The sequence below is a fragment of the Anser cygnoides genome, chromosome 4, assembly GCF_040182565.1.
Source record: "Anser cygnoides isolate HZ-2024a breed goose chromosome 4, Taihu_goose_T2T_genome, whole genome shotgun sequence".
NCBI lineage: Eukaryota > Metazoa > Chordata > Aves > Anseriformes > Anatidae > Anser > Anser cygnoides.
This window is the reverse complement of record NC_089876.1, coordinates 29,253,914-29,280,487: the sequence shown is the minus strand read 5'-3', so window position 1 is coordinate 29,280,487 and position 26,574 is coordinate 29,253,914. Positions and strand designations below refer to the sequence as shown.

The following is a 26,574-nucleotide window of genomic DNA, read 5'->3' as shown; positions in this document are numbered from 1 at the left end:
AAAGTGGCAGAGAAGGAATCGTTAGGGGCTGGCAACAGCCCGCCATTTTCGTGCCTCTCAGGGACCAGGGGAGACAGGAGTCAGGCATGAGGGAGGGAAGTTGATTGAGCCTCGGAAGAAGGTGGACAGGCAGAAAGGTGGTTTAAGTTTTTGTTTCTCACCATCCAACTCTATTTTTAATTGGCAATAAAAGGAGATTCAACCTCCCTCTCATAAAACTTTCGTTGCACTGATCTGGTACTTGTTTGTATCTTTGTTTTCTCCCTTTTCTCAGAGTAACGCAGAGATTATTCAACACCATCATTTCTCTAAGTAAGCATTACTAAATGAAAGTGATATTGGGCATAAAAAAAGACCAAGTTACTAAGCATTTTTCTGGATGTTTAGAAATGGTTCATCAGCTAATATCACAGATCAAAAAATAAAAATTGTTGCAATAACTTCCCACATTATTTCACTTCCGTATTTCAGTATTCATATGCCCAGTGTTAACTAAAACCATTACTTTAATTGTTTTATAACCAGTATATAACTGGTTTATAACTATTATAAACCAGTGGTGCTGGAATGACCAAGTGCTCACAAGGAATTATGAAATTCAGATGATGCAAAGAGTTAGATTTGAGAGAACTCTATAGGAAATAAAAAATTAAACAAATTGTTCAAACAAATGAGGAGGAAGGTAAAACTAAATAGAACTGAATGCCAGCTATAGAAGCTGTATGTGTATGCCAACAACAGGAAACACGGGGCTCAGCTATGGAAACAAAAGCAGGTGAGCAAACAGAGTACAAGTGTTGATACCCCACTGCAGGCAGATGAATCATTTGGCTAAAATTGGGAATGTTCTTTTCAACATCTATTTTTAAATAAAATGTCTAAAAAGCTTTCACAAGATTTCTGTAATTTCTATTTCAGTTTCCAAGAAGTACCAAAATACTACCAGAAATGTTTGTCCCAGAGCACTGCTGCCAGGATCTCAGAATAAATTTCCCCAAAATTTTACATGAAAGCACAATGAGAATGTTTCCAGCTTGTTCTGTCTATGTTTTAGGTTCAAGGAGCCTAAATAATTAGTCTAGCTTGCATGTCAATGACAAATGTAACTACAAATCTTTGATAAATCCATCTTCTCTTAAAAAAAAGATTCTCTGTGCTGAAAAGAACAAATACTGGAAAATACTCAAACCTTTACCAAAAAACAGATTGGGAGGGAGAAAAGTTCACTTCTTTGAAACAAAAAAATCTGAAAACTGCTAAGTTTCCCTGGTTTTCTTTAGCTGATTGTTTTCAACGGCAACACAGATTACAAAAAAAGAAATGCTGATAAAAGAAAAAATATGGCCTTCCCCAGCTGTCAGTTTGGCTGTTTTCTACTTGAGAAGTAGAAAGCATTAGAATTTGTCCACATCTAACTTTACATTAAAACAGATAGTATTGTTTTACATAGCAGGAAAAAACTAGAATTCCTAGTTTACAGAATAAACCCTATATATTTTATTAGTATTGACAAATGCTACAACTTATGTCATACTAAAACTAAAAGATTATAGAATTGCAACCGCCTGGCCAAGTTTACTGCATTAATTTTATTTCGAGTCAAATTACATTGCATTAAATTGTGTTACGTTGTGTAAAATTGCAATTACACTTAGTGGTTTGGTTTAAATGGAACCACTGGATTTGCTACGTGCTAGTCACAGGCAGGACAGGGACACTTTGCTTGCATGGAGATAACCAATATCACATATCCTTCTACCCAATATTAATCTTCATTTTTTACCATTATTGCTCAGTATAATCTTTTCTATGCTATTAGGGACTTCCTAATAGTGTTCTGTCAATTATGTCAATATTTGTGATTAGTGGACATCAAAATGAAAAAGATGAATCTGTATGGCTGAAAGCCTTTCACAAAATGAATGTGACACAGGTAGCAGAAGCAGGATCCCTCCCTGCACTTAACAGATCTGGGACTTCTCAGCTTATACAACAATTAATTTCACAGGTCTCCTGTAACCTTCCTCTGCGGATATTCTTACAAGGAGTGCTGACTCCATCCTCTAATGAATGCCAACACTTGTCTTCCAAGATTTGAACGGAACCAACAAATCGTGTCATGCTTACCAAATATATTATAGTATCAAAAATAATGGCATGCAACTCTTCTAGGTAAATGCCAGTGTATTCCCTATAGAGTTCTTAGGTTTTCTGCTTACACTTTAATAGGTAACCTTCAAGAAATAAGCAATCAGAAAGGGTGCCAGACCCTCTTAAATTTAACAGGTCTTAGAGTCGCTTTTACAGAAAGTTACTACATGCCTACATACTTCTGTTTCATGCTATTAAATTCTTAGGGTTTTTGCTTGTTTGTTTGTTTATCCGGAAAGGAGAATACTTCACTGAATTACATTTTGGTCAGGACAACAAGAGATTTCTCAATTATATTAAAAAGGCAAAACCTTCTTACTAGGTCATGAAGCTTCCACTATTTTTGTAAGAAAGATTCTCTATTGATTTTATGAGAAAAGTTTCCTCCTACAAAGGTCAAGTGTTTCATTCTAGCCAAAGCCAATCATCACTGAATGATCACAGTGCTTTAAATTCAACCTTGGTGCTGGATTAACGTGTTAACTTCCTTACAGGAAGCGAGTCTGCCATGTTTCAAACATACACCGTCACTGTGAAAACAGGGAGTTATTAATAAAGTACAAAGGTGAAGCCCAACAAATTTGTTCAACCTGGAGCATGTTAAGACTTCTGAACTGAGGAAAAATGGTGATGTGGCATGAGTTTTAGTGGCATACACATCCTCAGGTGACAAATCCCTACCTCTGCCCTGGAGCACAGAGAACTAGGATCCAATAGTTGCAACCTTGTTTACTAATTATAACAGGACAAAGACATCCCCTCTGATGCATACAGGGTCTATACATAAGTTAGGGAGATTTCAGATTTTTCACTAATAACAACCTATATCAAAAGAGAAGAAGAAATGTAAACATGCATGCACCAGGGCTGATGTACCCACAGAATTCATACAGAAGCTGGATTGCACAAGTCCATTGCAGTAGTCTGATTTGGAGCTAATATGTGAAAATATACGTTTATATATAACATATATATATGCTTAATATATGAGTGCCCAGTTTTAGCCTCATTTAAAAAAAACTACTAATACCTCTCGTGCTTTCTGCAATAGACATAAAAGAGAAAGCATTCAAAATATTCACAAATGCCAGGCACACAGCTGTATCTTATACCTGAACAAGAATTTACTCCCTTAGGTGTCTTTAATTTATAAATTGCAGCCTCCTGGTTGTATGGAATATCTTCTCTTGGCATAGGGATATTAACAGCGACAGGACTTTGAAGAAGTGCATTAGAAAGCTTCCTCGCCCCTGAAGACTTCTCCTAGGGGATTGCACCAATCAAATGCATTAAGAAAAGAGTCAAGTATTCTCCAAATATAACCTGCACTTTCTGAAAGAATTTAGCTGCAGCCAGAGTATTTTAGTTTGAGTTCCTTGTGCCAGAAAAGCTTTGTCTCCTTGTCAGAATTAGCCACCTAATTCTGGAAAGCTCACTGCTAAAACAAAGGGAACGTGTGAAACTGCAAAGGAGGTGTTATCACCTATATTCAACAATAACAGGCTGTGATAGATGCCTTCTTGCCAAATTACTGTAGCTTTGTACAGAATTTTAATTCTGATGCAGCTAGGTTTAGCAATATGGAGCCTACGGGCAAGCAGGATTTAGAATTGCAAATCTATGAGACTCTGAACAAGTCTCAAATGTCAGTAAGCTACATAGAAAAGACTTCTCTGCTAAGGCTAGTCATGTTAGATTTTTTCATTGTTTTATCTTGTCAAAATACACACCATAGATGCTTTTCAGAATATAGTGAAATAACTCCAAACAAGGCAAGTGATACAAGAGCAGATAGTTGCAATGCCTAAACCTAGGTTGTTAGGATGTCGTTCAGTTATTACTTATTTTGGCAAAAGTTAACTGCCTAATCTTTTCTTGCCTTTAACAGGTCCATTCTCTCCTCCCTCACCAGCTGCTCACTTCTACCCTGGCAGACTTGATGCCTCCCTTCAGCTGGAGTATGACCAAGCAGGTAGACAACCTCCAACACAGACAAGCTGCAGGGCCAGGAGGAACCCGAAGAGAACACCAGGAACATTCAATTATTTAAAATTTTTTCCTGTCTCCCCTCCAAACCAGTTACCATAGTGCTTACAAGGCAAACTGCACAACTCTTACTTAATTGCTGACCTAGGTTGTTGGGTTTTTTTGTTTATAAACGAGGGAAAGAGATGAGCAGTTCCATGGACACAGTTGATGGAACATGTCACAGATGTGCAGGTGAGGAGGTAGGTTTGATATTTGAAAAGGAGCCCTAGGTCTATGCAGTTGAAAACTCCTCAGAGGAACGCCACTGTCCAGCACTACATCACACCATTAATACTCTAGCAACCTGAGGGCTCTAACATGAAGGGTGCTTGTTTTAAAGTGCTCATTTTTATTCTCATTATTCAGCGTGGTGCTTGTGTATCACTCACTACATAGAATCCAGTCTAGAGAAAATCATTCATTCCAGACTCACTTCATTCATTCTGCAAATTTGCCTGCAGTGCTCCTCAAAAATTAAAACAAAATGAAACATAACTTAAGTTCTGCTCTAATCCCTCTCAATTTTGAAATGAAAAAGAACCAAAGTTACGATAGGATTTCATTTTGTAAACTTTTTTAAAACAAAACAAAACCAACAAAAATAGATCTATATTCCATTTTACCTAGTGCTTGAAGATTGGTGGGGAGGGAAGGCCGAGGGAAAGGAAAAGAAAGGACACTAGAGGTCAAAATGTCTCTATTTATTCATACAAGATGAACCCCTCTCTGCTTTCTGAGCTAAATCTTTTCTAAAAGCTAAAACATTCACTGTTGCTAAAGTACTTACCATTCCACTGTTTTCCTAAGTGCTTTAAGTTTGAGTTATTTCCAGTTCTAAGTAAGAGTAATTAATTTTTTCATACAAAATAATTCCCGTGAGTTTCCATCGCCTTCAGCTCTAGAGGTTACAAGCTCACCTTGGCAGGATGGAGATATCAATGTTCCTATTTTGGTCCAGAAGCAAGGCAACTTTGTCACCTCATCTTGAATTAATTTTAACTATCATGATAGCTGTGCCTGAAAGCAGCTGTCTGGGCAGAAGTCCCCAGTTGTACTAATAATTTTAAGGAATTTGCACAATCGCATTCATCTTTATTACTGGAAACACAGTAGGAACCACAGCACTTAAAAACAACACCTATGTAAGAGTGCTTAAACTAGAATAGCTCCCAAATTAAATATTTCATGCTCACATGAGCTGCATGCCTACAAATCAAACACGGCCCACTGAACCATCTGCTTTCACAAGCACTTCCAGTCTGTCCTCACTGCAATGCTGTGTGGGCTGTGCTGCTCCCAGAAAGGATTTGGATTGAGCTGGATCAGATAAGGAGGGCCTTTAGCCTCCGATAAATTTAAAAGTGTCTCTAAACTGTGTGTCAAAAACCTGTCAAATGACTGTGTGCTGTAATTGAAATTACTAATGTGAGAAATATACCAGGTAAATGCTTGGGATATGATTTGTAGGTTACTGTAAAGCTTGCTTCTGATGAGAAAGTCAATTCTTTCTGTGACTGAAATAAATCACTCTCCTATCTTCATTACTGATGTGATCTTGTACAGCTTGGGCAACAGGGCATTTATTTCATCACCCCCATGGTAACACTGTGGAAAATATAACACAGAAACATCTTGAGCTGAATCTTGTGCTGTGTCAGATGAACGGAGGAAGCATCAAGCTGCCTTTCAGCTTTGGTGGAGCCTAGCAGAGGACTAATGAAACTTGGTGACTTTACAAGGTACTTGCACACTCTTCTGAAGAGGTCCTCAGCCAAGAGTTGCCCTCAAATCGCAAGGTGTGACACTGGCAACTCCTGCACAAGGCTGTTTCAAAGGTGGTAAGATCACCAGGATCACCTCTGAACTGCTCTGACAGACGGCAGTTCATTACTGTGGAGTAACACAGCTCGTATGAGATGCTGAATGGCAATAAAAGGATGTCAAGGACCAGAAGAACCAGGATGTGTACCATACTGGAGGCAGGAAGCAGTCACAGCACTGCAAGAAGTGAAGCATGCCATGATCAAAGTCTTCTCGTTCCAAATGTTCAGCTCTGTATCATGAGCTGTAAGGTATTACAACTTTCAGAAAGCACCTAAGTTCAGAAAGGTATAAAAAGTACCTAATGTCAGAAAACATGGGGAAATTTATCTTTGGTGAGATTATCTAAATCACAAATAACCGTTCACGCCTAATTACAAGCTAGATATTGGCCTCTACTAGGTGCTTAGCTATCTTGTAGTGAAGTTGCTGAACTTCTGATGGGTATAGACTTTAGCATGCTATTTCTTCTCTCGTAACACTCCAGACACTCTCTGGTGTCTGAAGGATCCGTTATCGAGACAGAATTAGAATGGCAAACCTTTGACCCTTTAGCATTAAATATTAAAAGGGTACTAGGATGTAGTGAGTCACCTTAGATGCCTTCGGTGCTATATATAGGTTAATAATAATTAACCTATGCCTACGCATTTCAGCAGGAAACCATTTTTAGAAGCCTCTACATTTTCTTCTGACATATTAATTACCACTAAAGATTCAGGACTTCCTCCTAGACAAAAGCAAATCTTTTATATGAGCCAGCAATCAACAATTCTAACAGAGCAACATAGAAATAAAAGCAGAACAGTGTTCATGAATGGGTCTGTTACAGTGCATTAAAGAGAAAGTAATATTCTTCACCTAGGTGCTGCACTTTAGGTTGTATTTGTGCTATGAAGTTTGCCACGTCTAAGAAACAAGAATAACATCTACTCCCCTAGACTGTGATACAGATAAAGCCTTGCCTTGCTGTAGTACTGTCATCATTTTGGGGGAAGGCAGGGCAAAAACAAATTTCCCAATAGTTTCCCCCAGTAGCTTCCAACCACCTACAGATAGTTTGATAATAGAAAAATAAATGCAACAGACCTGCTACTCTCAAAGAGGATTCTTAACTGTCTTGGTGGCTAGCAGCCAGCAAACAGGCAGTTTGCAGATCAGGAAAATAACATTTCCAAATGGTAAGACCTTTTTCAGGATGCTGAGCAAGTTTTTAATCACTTGCCCAAAAGACATCAGAAGAAGCATCACACCCAGATCTCCACATCTCAGAGGCGGTGGTTTCACCCTGGTGGGCCAGCTAAATTTCCACCACACTTTTCTCTCACTCTCCCTTCCTCAAAGGAAAAGGGGGAGAAAATACGATGGAAAGGGCTCAAGGGTTGGGATAAGGACAAGGAGGTCACTCACCAATTATTGTCACTGGCAAAACAGACTCAGCATGGGGAGGTGAATATAATTTATTGCCTATCACTAGCAGACTAGAACAGCGAGAAACTAAAAGCAAACTAAAACCACCTCCCTCCCATCCACCATCTTCTGCCTCCTCCCCCCAAGCAGCACAGGGGAATGGGGGCTGCGATCAGTCCCTGTCACTTCGTCTCCGCCGCTCCTTCACGGTCACTCTGCCCCTCCACCAGGGACCTCTCCACAGGCTGCAGGGGAGCTGCTGCTACGTGCCTGGAGCACCTCCTGCCCTCCTTCTGCACTCTGCAGGGCTGGTTCTCTCACATTTTCTCACTCCTGTCTCCCAGCTGCTGTTGCACAGCAGTTTTTCCCTTTGTTAAATCTGCTCTCCCAGAGGCCCACCCAGCATCGCTCCCTGGCTCAGCTCTGGCCAGCAGCGGGTCCCTCTTGGAGCTGGCTCTGATCTGACATGGGGCAGCTGCTGGGCTCTGCTCACAGAGGCCACCCCTGCAGCCCCCCGCTACCAAACCCTTGCCACGTAAACCCAATACAAATGCTCAGGATTTGTACTTTTTGGCAAACCACTAATTCGGTTGACTCATTACATTTTAAAACTAACACACCACCTTCTGCCAAGAGTACAAATAATAACAGATTTCAGATGTCATTAGAATGTTAATACATTATACTGCTTCTATACTAACACCTAGCAAATGTCTGCACTCACGTGCGTATTTCCATCTTGAGTCATGTATTAACATCTCCTTTTCTGAGATAGATCAGTGTTCCCAAACAGTGGTCCCTGAGCCTTCTGATGACGCTTGTGGCCAAAGACAGCTGTTGACAGTAAGTAAGAAATATAAAGCATGTGTAGCAACACTGAGTTTCTTTGCTCACAAGCCAGTGAACCACAGACCTTCTTAAAGCACTTCCGACTTTTCAATGAAACACTTGTTAGATAGCATTACCTCTTATCCCCTTCACAAACAACGTGGAAATGAACTGCCCCAAACTGTGCTGGTTCCATGTCTCTCCATAAGCTGATGGACGCAAGGACATTATTGCAGTAGTATTTCTTCGCGTAACAGCGTACAGCTCTGATATGGTGTATCTGTGTTTTTCTACATGAATGAATCTAGCATGTTGTTGAGAAGAGCCTGAAATGTCAGCCTTTCCTGGGCTTCCCAAGACTTCTGGAGTCTGAGGGCTTGCATTGCCACTGATGGCCAAACAGCAATAGGGGAAATCCTCCATTAAAATCTAAGTAACTTCTCGAGCAGAAAGATGGTTATGCAGGAGCTGTATTTGGTTTTTGTGCATCCAGTTCCATTCTCCTTTGCTCTCTTGAGCACATTTTAAATAGATTCTGCACATTCCCTGTCATCTACGTAAAGTCTGTACGCAAATAAAGCTGAACCCACGTCTTGTGCAATGAACAGCCCTTTAAAAGAATAATGCATTTTTTTTGATTCTTGGGATTCTGAGCAGTGTGAAGCAAGACTATCTTAAGCACTTTTACTGCCCAAATGAATGAACTCCAGGAAATTTTCAGCTGTTCAGCTGCAGCTATTAAAGGCAGAGGCTGAATACCCCAAACTGTGGGAGGCTTGAGGGTCTGGGATTTGCTCATGAGAAGAATCAAAGACTGTGATCTAGAAATTGGGAATGAACCCGAACTTTGGATCAAACTTCACCTCTCCCTTAAGCAGGATCCTCTAGTTGAGAGAGTTTCATCAGTTCATCTGTTCTGAAACAGCCATTGACTGGGCATTTTCTCTAGTGGCAGACACTATATTTTAAAAGAGAAAGAAGGAAAAAACAACAGTGGAGGAACAGATTCCTGGCTGAGTGGGTGGCAGCACACAAGCAATACAGGCTTCTGCTTTGGGAGAGAACAGAGTGATCTTGTAGCAGTTAAAGATGTTCTGCTTGTATATGTTGTCACGAGCTGCAAGAACACATTGGATGTGATCTCCAAATCCTGGTGCTGTTGTCCCGTACACGAGCTTTAACTGCTGCGTGCCCACAGCTTTAAGCACTGCTTAGCAAATCATTCAGGTTAGCAGCAGTTCGTGTTCAGCTATGAAACTCCAGTGTGGCCACACCACTAATCCTTAAATTGCAAGGAAGGATTACTAGCCACAATGGACTTAAGCATTTAAAAGGCGATGCAGCAAGAAAGGAAGCAAACCTCTTCCTCATATTAGCGGCCTAATTATTTTCAGGAGAATATATCCTCAAGCTGCTGCTGTGTCTCCTGCATGGATACACCACCTCACATCCTAAAAGCAGAGTTGCATCAGCACAGCCATATGCTCTCAGTAAGGCTTGTCAGCTGAGGCGCAGAGCTGCTGCTGTAGGTTCTGGAGTGGGATAACTCAGTGCCAGCCAAAATCTTTATGTATATGTCTGTTCTGCACTGCACAGTGGGACAACAGCACAGGAATCCCAGATTCTGTCTGGTAAAACTAAAGCAAAAAGGGGGAAAGTTTTCTCTAGAAATACATCAGAGATGTAAATGGCATTAAAAAAAAAAAAAAAAGATAACAGGCAGAGTTTGAATAAGAACCAATTGGTTTCCAATGTTCGGTAGGACCCAGTGGTTGTGGGGAAAACAGAAACAAAATTTTCCCTCCAACCTACAAAAATATAAGAATTTGGTGGAGAGAGGGGGATGACAACAACAAAAACAACAATAAAACCCACACAATAACTAGAAGCAAGATGCCTGTGACCATTTTCAAGGATGCAATATGATATGTTCATGAAAGCAATACATGGCTTAAATACCCATCACAGGAGAGGGCTACAACTCAAAGGCTAAGGAAGGCAAAATGCCACTCATATTGAAACCCAAATTATTCCTACATAGTAGTATCTGAGTCATGCATTGAAAACATGAAGCTTAGAGGAAAAAACAAAGAAACAAACACCAGAAAATACAAGTATAGATGTCTTCTAGCAAAGGCTGGAATTCGAACAGCTTTGTAAAAGAATCACCAGTAATCCCAACTATATTACTATATTGAATAAACATGTACCATTTTCTTGGCAAACACGCCCAAACTGGCAAAATGATGGATCATGTTGCCAGTCATATAGCAGGGCAAAAGGCCAAAACTCCCCTGTATGTGACAGCCCAATGCTTCCCTGAGCAGCAAGAAAATCCCTTCTACAGTTGACCACTCTGCCTTCAGACTTTTACCGTCCATTGCACACAACTAAACCAACTCATATCCTTTGCATATGCACTTACTGCAAGGTAGAATGTCTTAGTCTTGCTCTGATGCATATTTTGAACCTCAGAAGTAACTTATTCAGACAGTTTTTCTGTTCTCTTACCAAGTAAGCCAAGTAATATGATTCTTAGCTGCTCCACCAGAACCTGGTCAGGGAAACTAGACTCTTCCCATCTCCTGGGGCTCTGTATCAAGCCAATCCAGCGTACCCTATAATGTTCTGTTATTTGCTGTAATAACATGAAAGAGAGGAAATGCATGCAGGAGAAAAAAATTCACAGAATACAGTCATCACGCGCAAAATCTATATTCTTCTCTATTTGTTTGAAGGCTAGAAAGTCAAGCTATTTTAGAGTGATAATTGACTTCTATTTCAGCACCATAAAGAAAAGAAATGTCATCCACTGTGGGTAATTAATTGCATTACATATTCACATACACCCACATTCGCTTGGAGAAGGAAAATACAACTCTGTGACAGCGATGCTTTCCTAAAAAATAAAAACCCAACAGATATTTTTAGTGATTCCAGATCATGCAAAAGAAACCAAATTTTAATTTTATGTTACTGATTTCAATATTGGAGACAATAACCTTTACCTAAGAGTTTTCTTCAGAAAAGCAATCTATTGATGAGCACAAGCCAGTTCTTGTTTCCTCACTTCATATAGTTCAGCGTTTACTTATCTTCTGTTTTCAATGTCACTGAGGTCCTTGCACTTCAGTCAAGAATAACATGTCATCTTCCTGTTTCTGGGGCTTTCCATCTGCAGTTCATCTGAAGGAACTGCCATGAAGCAGATAAAACAGAGGCTTTCACGCCCAGAGTGATGCAGCTCTCCTTTGAGCACTGTCAGTGGGGAATCCCACTGTTCTGTCCCAGCTTGGGGCAGAACAAATTTTTAAAGCATTTGATATGCTTTTTAAAATCCAGCCTCTTGGAAAGGTCCTTCAGTTTGGACCTGATGGACCCCTCCCCTCTTAAGTGTTTCTTATGGTTAGAAAAGAAGGTTAGAAATAGAAATATCAGTTAAGACATAGGTAAATAAACAACATCAATTGTTATTACGAAGTTAAACCCCCATAGCACCCTGTCACATCTTCTTAACCCTTTTTTCCTTTCTACAGGGTGAGCAGCAAACAATTGCAGATTCTCCCTGGCCACCACTGCAGGCATCTAAAACGTGCTGAAAGATTTACGCTCAGAAGCAGGAGCACCCATCTTTCTAACACTACTTCCTTAAAATTCTTTCTTTCTATGAATCAAGTCATTCTTCCCTTTATGGAAAAGGAGGGCAGCCATTTAGTCTTTCATCTCATCCCTACTGCAGCTGGATCTCGAAGGTCATGGTGGATCCAGACAGCATTCTCCAGAGTGGCAGAGCTGGACAATGTCCTGGGCAATACCAACACATCGATCACTGTTTCCTGCCCGGATTCCCTGCCACTGCGCCTCTGTGTTGCATTTCCCAAGTCTGCTAGGGCACAGATCACCCTTTGTTTGCCTGCCTAAAGGAACCTCGCATGCCAGCTTACATATAGAGAGTCCCTTCTCTAATTCCTGGAAGTCCAAAGCACATTAGATGAAAACGAAGTAGGATGTTACGGAAAAAGAAAGGCAGTATCTCAAGGAAGGCAAAATCCTCTGTCTTAATATGAGGTTGAGGCCCACAGAACAACATTCCCAAGTAAGATATGCAGATCTATTTTTGCAGTTCAGCGAGATCAGTGTTTTGGGGACAACTGTAATGCACCATAGAGACCCAGTGCTCAACACAAGAAGTACAGCATCGTTTGGAACAAGTTCCTTGAGAAGTGGGAAATGAATCTGTCACTGAGATAAGTGCATTTTAAAATGCATTTCAGGAGACAGATACATGCAGACTGGAAGTGTCAGATTTGAACAGAAGCCCCACACAAGAGTTAAAAGGATACTTGCTCAGTCATCTGCTTGTTCTTGTTGCCACTGAAATGAGTTGCAGAGCTTCCGGCAGAACAGAACTGGGTGGAAGCTTCAAGACAGCTTATGACATAATAACCAGGATCAGAGCATCACATGGGAGAGATGCAATGACTGTCGCTTGACTAAAACCATTTGTGGGTACAGCCTTGCAAGCAAAAGGACGCTGGCCAGGGAAGCAGCAGGGAAATGAAGACTGTGTAGTATTTAGTTGCTGGCCACTGTTGGTTTACAATGCCAAAAGCCCACGAGTTTTAAGGGCAAAGCCTCAGGAGGGCTTAATCTGTGTTTGTCAATTTCTTTATTTAAGAAAAGAGTGCTAAGTTTTATATCTATTTAAACACACGCTAAATTATTGCTACACAATGTCCCTAGCCAAACACACCCCCATTTAGATGATTTTTTCTGCTCATAATGTTCCACTTAAGCAGTAGTGGTTTCCGTTCAGGCTCAGCCTAAACAGTATCTCTGGAAGATAGCCCAATTAAACAGATTTTCTTATTAAGCATGCCCCAATTAAGTGAGGTACATTACTATTGGCTTGGCTTCTATGTGATTTTTACATACTGAGCAGAATACCATGAGCATTTTACATCGTTTTTAAGCTGGTTGGTCCTTGCAGAAACAAAGTACATTTTTACCTTAATTTTAACCAAACAATATCAACAGTATGAAATCTAAGATGGGAGGATTTCTGCTGTAGTTTTTTGTGGAGTTTTGGGAAGAAACTACCTGATCTTTCTTTGAAGCATCTTATAAGTAAAGTAAATCTTAAAGTAAGTCTCAAGAGTACTCAAGAGTAGCGCATCTGTATCAAGGTGGGAAGGGGCTCTGCTCTTCCTGGGCTTCTGGAAACCAACCTCATAAGTCAATCTGTACATTACTACATCATATATCTGGTTTTAGATTAATCATGGAGCCTCTGGGGCAAAGAGATTCAGTGACAGTCCCCCTAGTCATTGCTTAAGGTTAAATTTCTGGCACGTGGCGAGGAAGCTGAAACAAATCCTGGGCACGTGCCTTATTTTTCCAAGATGATTACACTTAAAATCAATAACCCTCAAGCATTTTGTTGCATTAGAAACTAGCTCATCTGGGGTAGTAAAATTAAAATACACGTGCAAAGCAGAAATTAATTAAAAGCTGTTGTACTTGCTGACCTTACGCCTTTATGCACTGTTTCAGTACAAAACATTACTTTCTAAATCTGTTACAGCCAAGCAACTGGCATCACTTTGCAATCCATGTCTATACTTAAAACAAAACAAAACAAACAAACAAACAAAACATACTTTGGAAATGCTCAATCAGTTGTCCCGTAAAATGATCTTCTGACTTGATTTGTCTGTCAATGGCAAGCAACACATTACCAGGGACAAAAACCTGACTGTCACTGTGAATTGTCTTTGTTTTCTGAAGTGGCTAATAGTTTCCAATTTAACATCATTACTTTGCCATATTAGTCCACTTTCCCCATTTTATTATAATAGTTCAAGCTTTAAGTCCGGACATTATTTCCCAGCTTGAAAAGACGCAGGCCTAGTGCCAGAAAGTTAAATGAATTACTTTTGTACCACCAGAGGTTTAAACGCAACCATCTGGTCCATCAAAATTGCTCCGAATTTTTCAGTATTCTTTAAATGGCACATGCTGAGAAAAATCCTGGTCCAACTGAAGTAAGTGGCAAAACTCCCACCAATTTAAATGAAGGCAGGACTTCATCCAACATATCCCAGGGAGAATATTTCACATTGACGGTCTATGCACAGATTTTGTGCTGGCTATAACTATGTTGGATGGACAAGAGTCATTTTTTTTTCCCTTTTCTACAGAAGCAATAAAGTCAGCATTATGAAATACTGAAGAAATATTCAATGGGGACAGAAAAAAAATAATTTAAAAAAAAGCAATGGCAAGCAACACGCTTTTTTTTTTTTCTGGGATAAGTTTTGTGCACACCAGGAGATGGAGAATTATTCTACCATATGTATGGTGAAAGGAATAGTCAATTTTTATTTTTGTCAAGTCCAAAGTACTTCCAAAACAGAGAAAAGTCCTTTCTTGGTGTAATATAATATCTCATTGACTGTCAGCAATGCACAGACTTCTATGAAAGTTTCCTGAATTGGACAACGAGCACACTATACTTCTGGTAACACATTTCTTTTAAAATGTACACACAGACACCCACTAATCACCAAAGGACCACAGCCTCCAAAAACAAATTATACATGCTAGAGTAAAACAGTGAAGTTTCACAAGAAATAATTTGCTAAAGAGCAATGCTTGCAGTTTTTTTTCAGATCATTTAACTTGGCTTTACTTTATTTCCACAGACAATGCTCAGCCTTAGAAGTAACAAAGGTGATGCCAGCGATGGCTTCGCACACAGTGCCACCATTTGCAGAAAGCTGATCTTGTGCTTCCCAGCGAGGTGGCAGAGTCAGGCAGCCAAGTTGGCACAAAATTCTCTTTTTCATATCACAATAAACAGATGAAGACAGAAACCTGTGCTCTCTGTGGTCAGTTATGGTTTTTGGCCAAATAAAAGGGCTATTTAAAGATAACTTGTTTTGGTGTTTATACTAGAAATTAGGTAGCAGCTACTTAAATGTATATACGCGTGCATACACACATTTAAAAGTATATTTACACAAACGTGATTGCTTTGGAAATAAGGCTACTCTGAATATTTTTAGATGCAAATCAATTCTGTTTTCCACTCTACCTGCAGGATTAAATTTCTGACATCGCTGAAATCCAAAGACACCAAATTTAACCTGGTGATTCTCGAATGATTCATAATGAAACCCTTCTTTCTCATAGCAGTGGGGTGCCACATATTTTTTTGTGTTTTATGCTGAACACAGGCATGAGAGCATCCCCATGCTGAGTGGTAACAGCAGTTAAATTTTAGTAGACCTACCAGATGAGATGATCATGCTCCAGCTATGCTGAAGGGGAAGGTGGAGAGGTTAGAACTTGTGGCCACGGGACTGCACACCTATTGCAGAAGTACGATGTGAAAAAGCTGATTTTTACATGCACTCCTTTTTGATGTTGCTAATTTCTAAACAAACAGTTCAGTGATTTTTTTAGAGAAGGGATTTTTTTTAGAGAAGAAACTTGTGGAAACAAGTACTCAACAATAATTTCCCTCAAGGAAAAAATAGAAATACATATGCTGCGTTTTGACATGTAATCTGACTTTTCCTCACAGTAGTTTTATTTTTAATAAAGACTTCTAATTCCTATTGCATGTTTGGAAATTTTTGACTTACATTTAACAGAGTGACAAGGATCCACAGGCATCAATGGAGAGCCTCTTAATGAATATGCCTACCATTACCTAGCAAGCATGAGAATGTGGAACATCTGTATGTCATCAAACACATAAAGCTGTTAATTACATTAATTTTCTGTTGTCGCATTTTAATATTTTTATTTAGGACTTCTATGCACTAGCAGTAAACACTTACTGGAATTTTTACTTCCTTGCTGAAAATTAAAAACACACGAATTTTCCTCAACAAGCCAGCTAAAGTCTGGCTTAAAATGCTTTCCTTTAGAGACAAAGTTAAAACTGAGTTAAACAGATACTTCCATGAACAACTTTAATTAAAATAGCTGACAGTTATTTTTCCTGCTAGTCTTATATTTCAGCATCATCACATTTCTTCACGTAGTTTAGGTGATGCTTCTGGTATTAGAAAATTTAATTGTAATCATAGAAACCAAAGGTGTCCAGTATTTTGCCTCCCCCTACAATAATAAACCCTTTGTATTAATTTGTATGAATGTATGTTACAATTATTTATACTATATATTAATGTGTATATATAGTATCATATAAATTCCACACCCCTTTTTTAGGATCTGAAGTTGTACAAAGTAGTGCACAGTGTATTAGACCAGTTTCCTGTGCTTAAACTAGCTACACAAGAATATCTTCTCATGTAAAATATATGGCACTTCTGAATAATTTACAAAGGCTCAAATGCTCTGCTGTCTTTGATATCTAGATATTCCCTGTCAGAGGAAAATACAAAGAACACCTCTTCCCTGCTTTGAAATTAATATATATATATATATATATATATATATTTGGTGGAAACACAATTCTATTTCAACCATGTATAAGCAATTTGAGGGAGAGAAGAAAGGGGGAGCTGCTCAGTCATATTGTGGTTATTCCCCAAAGAAGCATTACTCTCCCAGACCTTTATGGGCAACCACATTAAGACCAAGACACAGATATCTCTACCCTGAAATAACACATCAACAAGAAAAACAAGATGTATTTAAATCAGTGCTTGCATTCATAGGTTAAGTTCCATTTGCAGGTAGACTTAAAATACTATATATTTTCTTTTTTACTGTCTTGCACAGCATTCTATCTTTTTCAAGGTATTCACTTCAATCTCAATTTCTACAGTTTTTCATAACTGAATATCACTATTTTTTTAAAGGAGTTCATTTGGGATGTGTGCGTTAAACTTGTAAGAATAATTACTGAAATTATGGATTATTGAAAGTTAACAACCCATCATCCTCCCACCCAAAAACTTGATAACCTGAAGAGATAAGAACAAGTTTAAGAAAGCGATTTAAGTGATTTTGAAGTACTGTCACCTTCAAACTTTTTCTCCTCTCCTACTTCTCATTCTATTTGTGAATTAAAATGGCAAAACACAATTAAAGTTAATTTGGTTCCAATTAGTTCTGTACCAAGATGAAGCTAAAGGAATCTACTTGAGAGTCATTTAGAGCTCGAAACAAAAGCTGAACTGATCAGCACTGTTGTGCCACGTAGTATCATTTGATTTTTTTCAGGCAGTCAGTAGGCTGCTTGAAGCACTGTGTTAACAAGATCAATTAATTTGTACTCTTTTTAAAAGTAATGTTTTTGAATGACCAATGTAACAGCATCATTTGTATTATTCATTTTTCTTGCTGGAGATATATGCTGATCTAAGGAGAGCTGCAATGTCCACATAAGGCTCAGGAATATTAGATAATAAACTAAAGCATGAATATACAACTGTTAAATTAAACATTTCATTACAGCATAAGAAGGTAGAGGACAGAAATGCTTTTACTGGTTTAAAAACAGCCACAACACAAACTGATTTACTTCTAGAAGTAGTGGCAAAGTATTCTGAACTGTTTGTTTGTTTGTTTTGGAGGATGTTTTGTTTGTTTGTTTTGGGATAGAAACTCTTAGATGAATTGGGCTCTGAAATCAAAGCAATTTTCTAATTCTGTTTAAGGATGAGAAATTGGGTGAGCATTGTTTTGGTGATGAGGGGAGGGCCAGACAATGTTCAAAACCCATTACAGCATTATCTGCATAAGCCTTTAAATTATCAAATTCTAACATTTTTCAGAGACAAAAAGCAACAAAAGCCTTCACACACAACTACCGAAAGCCAATGGAGACTTCTCTGGGAAAATATTTAGAAAAGGAAATTTAGGGGAAAAAAAAAAAAAAAGGAAAGAAAAGAAAAAAAGAAAGAAAGAAAAGAAATATGCTAATCCTTAAAAACCCTATCTCCCACCTACTGTACCACACTCATCCCCTCTGCCTCCCAAGCAAAACAGAACTCGCTATAAAGACACTTCACGTATTTCTAGCAGTTTGTGAAAGTTTTAAAAACATCCTGAGAAACAGGTTGGATAAGGATTCAACCAGGGGTTTACATTAAAACATACCGACATCCTAAAAGCTTAGAAAAGCCTTTACCGGAGGGGTAAAACATAGAAGAAATGCTTTCTACAACTTAACTGTATCATGTGCAAATACTAACTTGCAATCTAATAAATTGTTAAGCAGACATAATTGGAGAGGGAACCTGCAGCCTAACAAGCTAAAACTCCTATCTTTAGTGCAGTAGGTGTATCACATTTGTTGGCTAGGAGCCAGATGCATTCTCATGTTTGTTACAGATTCCAGTTAAAATGATCTTATTTAGCTATCTGAGTTGGTAACATGTGCATGTTCCGAGCTTGCATAAATTTTATTCGGACCTGCTGAAAATCCAGGATCAAAACTTTCTCAGTTCTGTGTAAGCAATAAAGAGGTAAATTTAAAATGCATCTGACTCCAGCCTCTCATTTCTACCTCCCAGCTGTATCCAATGCCAGAACTATTACCTGCATGGCTGCATGCTCAGGGAATGGGAACCAGACACATTTTTTCTCCACATTTCACCCAGTTCTAGCCTTGTCTTTCCAAGAGAAAAAACAAAACAAAACAAAACAAACACTCCACAGCTGGTTATGCTTGAGAGATAAAATTGGTCACTATTGCTAAGTCAGAATCTCACTCATCATTCCACCTGGCACAGTGGAGCTGGAGCCTCATTGACTTCAGCTGTTCATGCACTTCCTGCACAGCCTGAACACAAAGTAAATCTGTGACCAATTCAACTCTTTCTGGGTATTTTTGATTTAGCTGACATATTCCTCAAAACATACATTGCCTTATATTTAAGATTCAAGCTGAGGCACGCCCTGAGAAGTAATGAATTTTGGAATTCTGTAGAGCAAGACCTGAAGGGCTGTTCAGTCCTTCGCTCCCAGGATGACGACGTGGCAGATGGAGATGGACACTCTGCTCTGCTGCTCAAAGGCTTGACGGGTCTCTGATTCAACCCTCAGACAAAAGAAATCTTGTCCAAAAACCAACAAGAATACAGCCTCTCACATCCCAGCTTTCAGTTCTACAAGTTCCCTGATCATAAAAGATAAGTTAAAGAACATTAAGCTTACTTAAGTTTACCTAAACAGCTAGAACGTTAAATGCAATTCAATCACTTCGCTCCCAGGGTTGCCTCTCAGCTTAATTAATGCAATTTAATTAAAAATGACAACTTTCAGCAGAAAGATGCTATGAAAGGCCAAACATTTACTATTCTATAGTAACAAGAGCAGTAAGTATTTCCCCCCAAGACAAGACTAATCCCTGCCCAGCATTTTCTCAGCTCTGTGCCCATCTAGCCCCAGCAATGACATTCTCAGTGTATCTCTGGGGAAGATGAGCAGACACCATACCAATACAGCCCTGGTACAGTCTTCCAGCTTTTAATGACCACAGATTTCCCAAACCTGAAATAGTATCTTCGTTTTCAAAGTTCCTGACAGATTTAGACGTAACATTTCAGACTGAATACAGTGCATAAGCTTAAAAACACGTTAAGGACAAAATGAAGTCCATATATATACCTTCAACAATTTGGACTTGCCTTCCGAAACACCCCACATTCAGTTCTGTTTGCAGAGCAGCCTGGAGTTAGTGTGCCTGGTGCAGGATGCCACAAATTTGGGGTCAAGGTCTGCCCCGTATTACACAGCGGCTGTCACGTCTTCCTCTAGAGCCACATTCAGTGTTACGCTTCTCATTTTTTGCTCAGCAGATGGGTATCTAAAAGCTAAATGTGTGCATGAATACTGATGCCTTTGCACATACAGAGAAAAAAAAATGCAAGATACATACCATTCGCACTCAAGACTGCAGAACTTCAAAACATCTTAAAAGCATGAAAAATGGGTGAACTAGGAACTCAGGAAACCTTATTTTCCAGAAGTCAACATTTTTGATGAGCTTTTGGCTACAGAGCTGCCTTTATGTCAGCGAAAATGTAGACAACAAGGTTAAACCATTCACTCATCACTGATGCCTGTTTACTTCTAATGGCTCTTTCCAGAACAGACAAAAAGCTCTTCTGTTTGGATTAAATAAATAGTTCTATCAATCCTTAAAGAGCATTTAGTTCAAATATTTATTTGAATATATGTATCTCAAATATATTTAGAATGCAGTGCACAGTGTGGTACAGACCTTGACGCAGTACTCAGGAAAAAACAAGTTGCTTTTTGTCCCAGTTACCTATCTGAATACAGACAGGAATGCAGTGATAAAAACTATAAAATGCAGGCACATTTCAACGCACATTACTCAATCTAGACTCATCTCAAAGAAACAGAGGTGCTGTGGAGGATACCGACAGGAAAATAACTGACCACATATTTTTCTCCTTTTTCTATAAATTTATCAGTTACATGATTGTATAGTAGTTTCTCACCCAACTTCTAAAAAAAAAAAAACAAGTGCTACAACACTTCCCCAATATTGCAAATTTGTATTCACTTTAGGAGCTGTAGATTTTGCGGAGGTGACTTTGCACAGACCTTTTCTAATGCAAGAGACTTTAGTAAAAAATAGATTGATTTCTTTACACATGGTAAGCAAAATTATATACAGATTGTTGATTAATAATGTTAAATACATGCAATGCATCATCACTAAAGAAATTTCACAGAATCGTTGAAAAGCTGGCTGGAAATTAACACTTAAATATAAATTAGAGATGAAAAATTTGTGCATTCGATACCTAAATTCTTCCTCTTGATACATAGCTATTGAAGTGATATGTCCTGTAATATTAGTAAAGATCTTAATAAGGAGGTTTGCAACTTGTTACCCAGCCAGGTGAGTGGGTTCAGCCAGAAACTTCCACACTAGGCACATGCTAAAGGCAAGGTGGTTAGCTCAATGCTCTGAACAGCCTAGTTGTGATCACAGAAATACCACACCCCAATCATTAATCTGACTGATGCACACGTGGGTAAGATTATTACCCTTCTTTAAAAAATAATGCCGCCAGGGTTTTGTCTAACACCAGTTTGAGTTGTACTGTTGTGGGAGAAATATGTGGCTCTAATTCATGGACAAAAACAACTTTGTTCCCTGAAGACAGATTCTTAATTTTATTTAAATATAGGTTTGATTTCAGTTTCCTTTGCATTGGGAAGAAGAGGAGCAAGTATTGCCTTCTTACTGATTAATTAAACAGAAAAGTTATGGCCACAATATTTAAGTACAGCACATTTTACATACACAACATTTAGCTCCATACAGAGCACCCTTGGGACCCTTTTCTCCAAATATTTGTGAAACTTGTAAAAAAGTTTAAGTGCAACAAAGTATATTGTGCAACATAACATTCTGCTCTTGCAAAGCATAATGCCTGTTTTCCTGCTTGCACAAGTGTGAGAAGTTGAAGTTTTGTCCATTTTTTTTTTAAGGAGAAACAATGGAGAAGCAGGGAGTGCCACGTTCAGGGAAAGCACAGCAGACAGAAATAATGGCTAGCTCTACAGCTCTGACTGCCACTGAGATGCAGAACAGTGCTGGGAAAGCAGAAGTACTGAAAATTGTCTAATGAATGCTTAAGCATTAATGCTTAATGCTCTTTTGATTGGTATTGTGAACATCACGCACACATTGCAAGAGCCATGGGGGGTTTAGATGGCACTTGAGTGTAGAATAGACTTACACTTGGGTGGAAAATCTGCTTCAGTTTATAGGACAAGCCTGGATGATCCCAAAATGATATTCTTCACGAAGAACCAAGCTCTCAGCACAGTGGTAGCAAGGTGGTGCACTGAGCTGAGAAACCATGAGAAACCATCCCTGGAAACACAGGGACTGGGAAGGTAGGACCCACAGATGTTAATGGGACATTTTGTAGGCTGAACGTTAGCTGTGCCCACCTACAGTTCAGGATCAGCTAGGACAAGCACTTGACAGCTCCCTTCATCCCGAGCCAAGGGCGGATGTAGGATGGATCCATCACTTTGGTCTGCACTTCTGAGGCCGAATGGTTGTCAGCAAAGAGGAAGCTTTCACGTATTAAATGTGACGGACAGCCACCAGCAACAGGCAGTCCCATTCAGCCTGACTTCAGGATCCCAAGGTGTGAGATATTGTCAGCTCTCCCAGTGACAGAAAGCCCCGCCAGGGACAGCTTTGTCATGGCAGAGTGCATACAGACCTCGTGCTGCTTCCAACAGAAGATGATTCCTGGAAGTGACTGCTATTCAAGCTACAATGAATGAAGTATTACATCTAAATAAAAAGGCTAGTCTAGCAGATAGGGATGGGGGGCCAGAGGGGGGATCTAATACAAGGCTGCATTAGCCAGCTCTTCCAGAAGTATGAGAGATGAGAGACTGGATGTGTCCCTCTCTGCCTGAGATGAGAACCAGGGGTAGCTGGGGTTTTATACTTCGTTGGGATGGGAAGGGGAAAAGAAAAGAAAATGGGAAGAACAGCACTGTGGGCTCCATTTTCCAGAGAAAGTGAGAACCTGGATCCTGTGAGCACGAATAAACACCATTCAAAGCCTGCCCCAAAGTAGGATCTGCAGATGGGCTTTGCTAAGGCCTCCAATTAATCTCCTAACACTTTATCATAATTAGATCATGAAAGCCACCAACTTAGCTGGCCCGTCCTGCTTGTCTGCATCTTCCTTCTGCGTCATCATTCTTTCATTTAAGACAGACATCAGGGAAAAGGCAATGAGGTGTTATATTTTTGTGAGCAAATACTTCAAATCAGGACTTTGGAATATAGTCCAATAGATAGTTGTGCTTATGTGCTGCATTTTCTACCAAATAATAATCCTAAAAAGATGATTTCTTCAAGGTGAATTTCTTCAGGTTTCTGGACAGTTAGCTGATCTTCCTATAGTCATTACTGTGGTAAGCCTCTACTTTCAGAAAAGGGAACAACGTTGCAACATTAAAACTTTTCAAAGTCCAGGCAGGCAGGTTCCTGTGCATCTAGTCTAACAGCATCTCTAAACCTCTAAACCTGTGAGCCTCCAGATTTACTCTGTATCCTGCACAGACAAGACTACTGCTGCAGGTAATTAAAACTAACAGTGGGATGCCACCGGGTAGCGTGACATCCTGCGTGCATTTATGGTCCTGGTGAGGACCCATCACTCCGATAATTACATTTCACGTTTGGAAACAAAATCAGATATGACTTTGGACAAGATCATAATGAATTCATAAATCTTCAAAAGAGAGATTTCCCTAGCGAATCAAAAATAATCTGCTTTTTCTAATCCAAAAGACCAAAATACCACACAGCACTTTTTTAAATAAAGGTTTTCCTACTTGGGCCTGTTTCTGTGTGCAAGGATGTGTTACACTAATCAAACATGAGGAAGAGTCAGGATACCTGATCAGCCCAGAACAAGACGCAAACGACTCACTTCTGTTGCATGTTTGTATACTTTAAGTGGATTTTAAAGCTTTTTTAAATTTTCAGTAGCTTGCTCTGGAAGAGCATCATTCTGATAACACAGCAATTATATAAAGAAACAAAGTAGTTCTTTAAAGATTTTTGTTTTACCATACATTGAAAAAGGGCTTCTGTATGCACAGAAGGTGTTACCTGGAGTTAGCACATCCTAGCATGCCTCAAGCATAAGGAAAAAGAAAAGTTGTTTCAAGAACATTAACATTCCAGTTTTGGAATGAGGTATAATCTAAGAGCAAGAACTGTCTCTAAGGTACTAAACTTAACTAAGCATTCATTTGAAAACTTTCTCCTGGCGGACACATTAACGCTGATAAAAACAATTCACTGCTTATGAGAAGGGAGACATGGCAACATGCAGCAATATTCAGCAAGGCAATGTGACAGTCTGGGAAGCATGCTGTCTGGAAAAGGACTTCCATGCCCTGTTTGTACCGCTGACTGCTCAACAGCACTGGGCAAGTCTTATTTTTATGGCACCCCCCTGTCCTGATGGATACGTGGATGAAGTATTCATGATGAGGTATTCCCAGCCATGCCAGTATATTAAGGACTCGCTATTTATCACTTACATAACACCAGGGTTTTGTTGTTGATGCTGTTGTTTTGTTTTTAAGAGGATTATTAATCCTTGTAATAAAGGATTAACATTCTTCAAAACAGAAAGTAGATGCAGTAGAAGAGGGGTTAGAGACAGGCTGGTGGGCTGATCAAACCATTCTGCCTAAAGTGCCGTTATAAATCACTCAAACACAGTCAGCACTGAGTAAGCTGTGACTAAAGAAAAGGGCAGGAGGAAACCATTGCGAAAGATTTAAAGTCTACCTGCTCTACTAAAACAAATAATTCAATAAAAACAATAACAACAACGACAGTAAATCAGTGAAACGTTGACACTGTTTTCTTCAGCCTCCACTGATGCCATTAAATGTAAAGCAGATGAAAGAGAGCTTGCTTAATAAAACACCTTAAAACCACTTGTTGGGCCGTGGGTAGTTATTCCAGCATCCTTCTGTGTCGTGGTGCCTGCACCTCCCAGGACCTTGAGCAGACAGGTTAGCACCGCAGTGCAAAAGCACTCCAAATTCTTGCTGCACACAACATCCCAGCCCTGGGGAGGGAGGAAAAGCTCCTCGCAGTGTTGGCATCCCCCCCTCGGGGGCATATCAATATTTTAGGGTGATAAAATAGCTTCATTAAGTATCAAGCATCTGTTCCGAAGGAACGGCCCATTATTTACAGAAAATCTTTGTGTCATTCTGCAAAATGAATGCTTTCTAAGCTAGCAGCATTGCAGAGGAAGAGCTTTGTCAGGCTGGATTCATACAAACAACTGCACTTGCTTTACTTTCTTAATGAAAAACTTTCATCGCCAGACTGACTGTAGTAGGAAAATTACAATGTAGTGCTACACCACGGTTAAAAATCCTTTTGGCCTCTGATGTTTGATGTAAAAATTGTTCTAAGCATAAAAGAACAGATGCTGACAGCCATAGCAACTCTCCGCGTTCATGCCAGTGAGCCATATTTGCTTGAAAAGGCTATTCATAACTTGAATAGTGCTTCATCTGAGGAGAACTCTATTATGCAATCTGGTATGTATTTGCAGCAAAAGGGACCCCCCCACATGCCCCCACTGATTTTTTTTTTTCTTTTATCCAGCTTTACTTGTTCTGCAACATCTTTTTGTTATATTATCCGCTTCACTGCTCTGAACACTTCTTGTTTATGCATCTGGTGCTTGAAACAACAAACAAATGCTAAGCAGTTCACAATGTAATTGGGGAAATGTATCCTCAGATTCGTTTAAGAATTCCAGAAATGCAAAGGTTTAGAGGATAAAATTCTGAGAAACCTGATCGGTATATCATTTTATAATCTGGTTTTCTCCCTGAAAACATCCATGATTGCTGTCCCTCTGTGGCCGGCAAAAGGCGCCTCAGCTGTAGCACTGGTATAAATAGACTGCTGGAGTCTCGACGCAGCTTTTTTAGTCTGGGTGTCCAGCTAGACTAGACAGCAATGACAAAAATATCAGATCTGCTCAACCTAGAAAGAAAACAAATCATCTCCAAGTACCTTCTCATTAGAGGGGGTATCCTGCACTCTGTGCGAAGCAGGACCACGCTCTTTATTACCGAGCTATGTCGGCTGCATCTTAGCTGTGGAAGACACTCCTCACTCTCTGAAAGGAGGTAACTTCCCTGTTACACTGACAGAGAAAAGCTCCTGCAATGCCATATTGCCATCAGCTGGCAACCTGCGTAGGTGGCCATGGAGCAAACCAACTGGGCTTGGTCATTTTTGCCATGCACATATTGGTTTATAGGACTTTCAGTAGTTTAGGAGGGTAACTCCAACCTTGGATGCTCCAGCAGCCCTTCCCTAGCCAAAGCTACTTCTCTTACTCCCATTCTCATCCTACGCTTAAAACATGACTACCAGCACTCAAGCTAACCACACTGCAATGAGGGCTGCATTGAGCCCATTTACATTTATCCTTGAAATACCTGGCCCACGACAAATGACGTCAGCTACTGACACTGTGAAAAATACGCAAATATCAACTATAATTTCAGGAATAGCCATTTCAGCCTATTAATATGTTCGTGAATTTATTATTTAAAAAACAGTGGATGAAAATCTTGCTTATCTGGATAGAAAATTGAAGATACTGGCAAATTGTTGAGTAAGGCCAAACATACTTTGAAAAGCTGTCAGGCAAACACAAGGTTTCAACTACCTAACTGCTCACCACGAGCAGAATAAGGACTGTGATATCACACGTATTTGATGCCTGCAATGATTCCCTGTTCCAGCATGCAGTCTGGATAAATGGCATAGTGGCTTTTCCT

The 26,574-nt window shown here is 39.6% G+C and overlaps 1 protein-coding gene across 6 annotated transcripts in view; it reads right to left on the bottom strand.

The window, feature by feature from the left end:
• The window catches only part of CRACD (capping protein inhibiting regulator of actin dynamics), a 125,703-nt gene that overhangs the window by 82,089 nt on the left and 17,040 nt on the right, over positions 1-26,574 (bottom strand). The window contains exons 1-2 of one of the 6 annotated variants that reach the window (XM_066995901.1): positions 12,582-12,655; positions 11,247-11,359 (exon numbers count right to left, since the gene is read on the bottom strand). The exons of the other annotated variants lie outside the window; for them this stretch is intronic. The gene's annotated coding sequence lies outside the window, so the exon portion shown is untranslated. Of the gene's footprint in view, positions 1-11,246; positions 11,360-12,581; positions 12,656-26,574 lie in introns of those variants that run through there. 6 annotated transcript variants of the gene reach the window in all.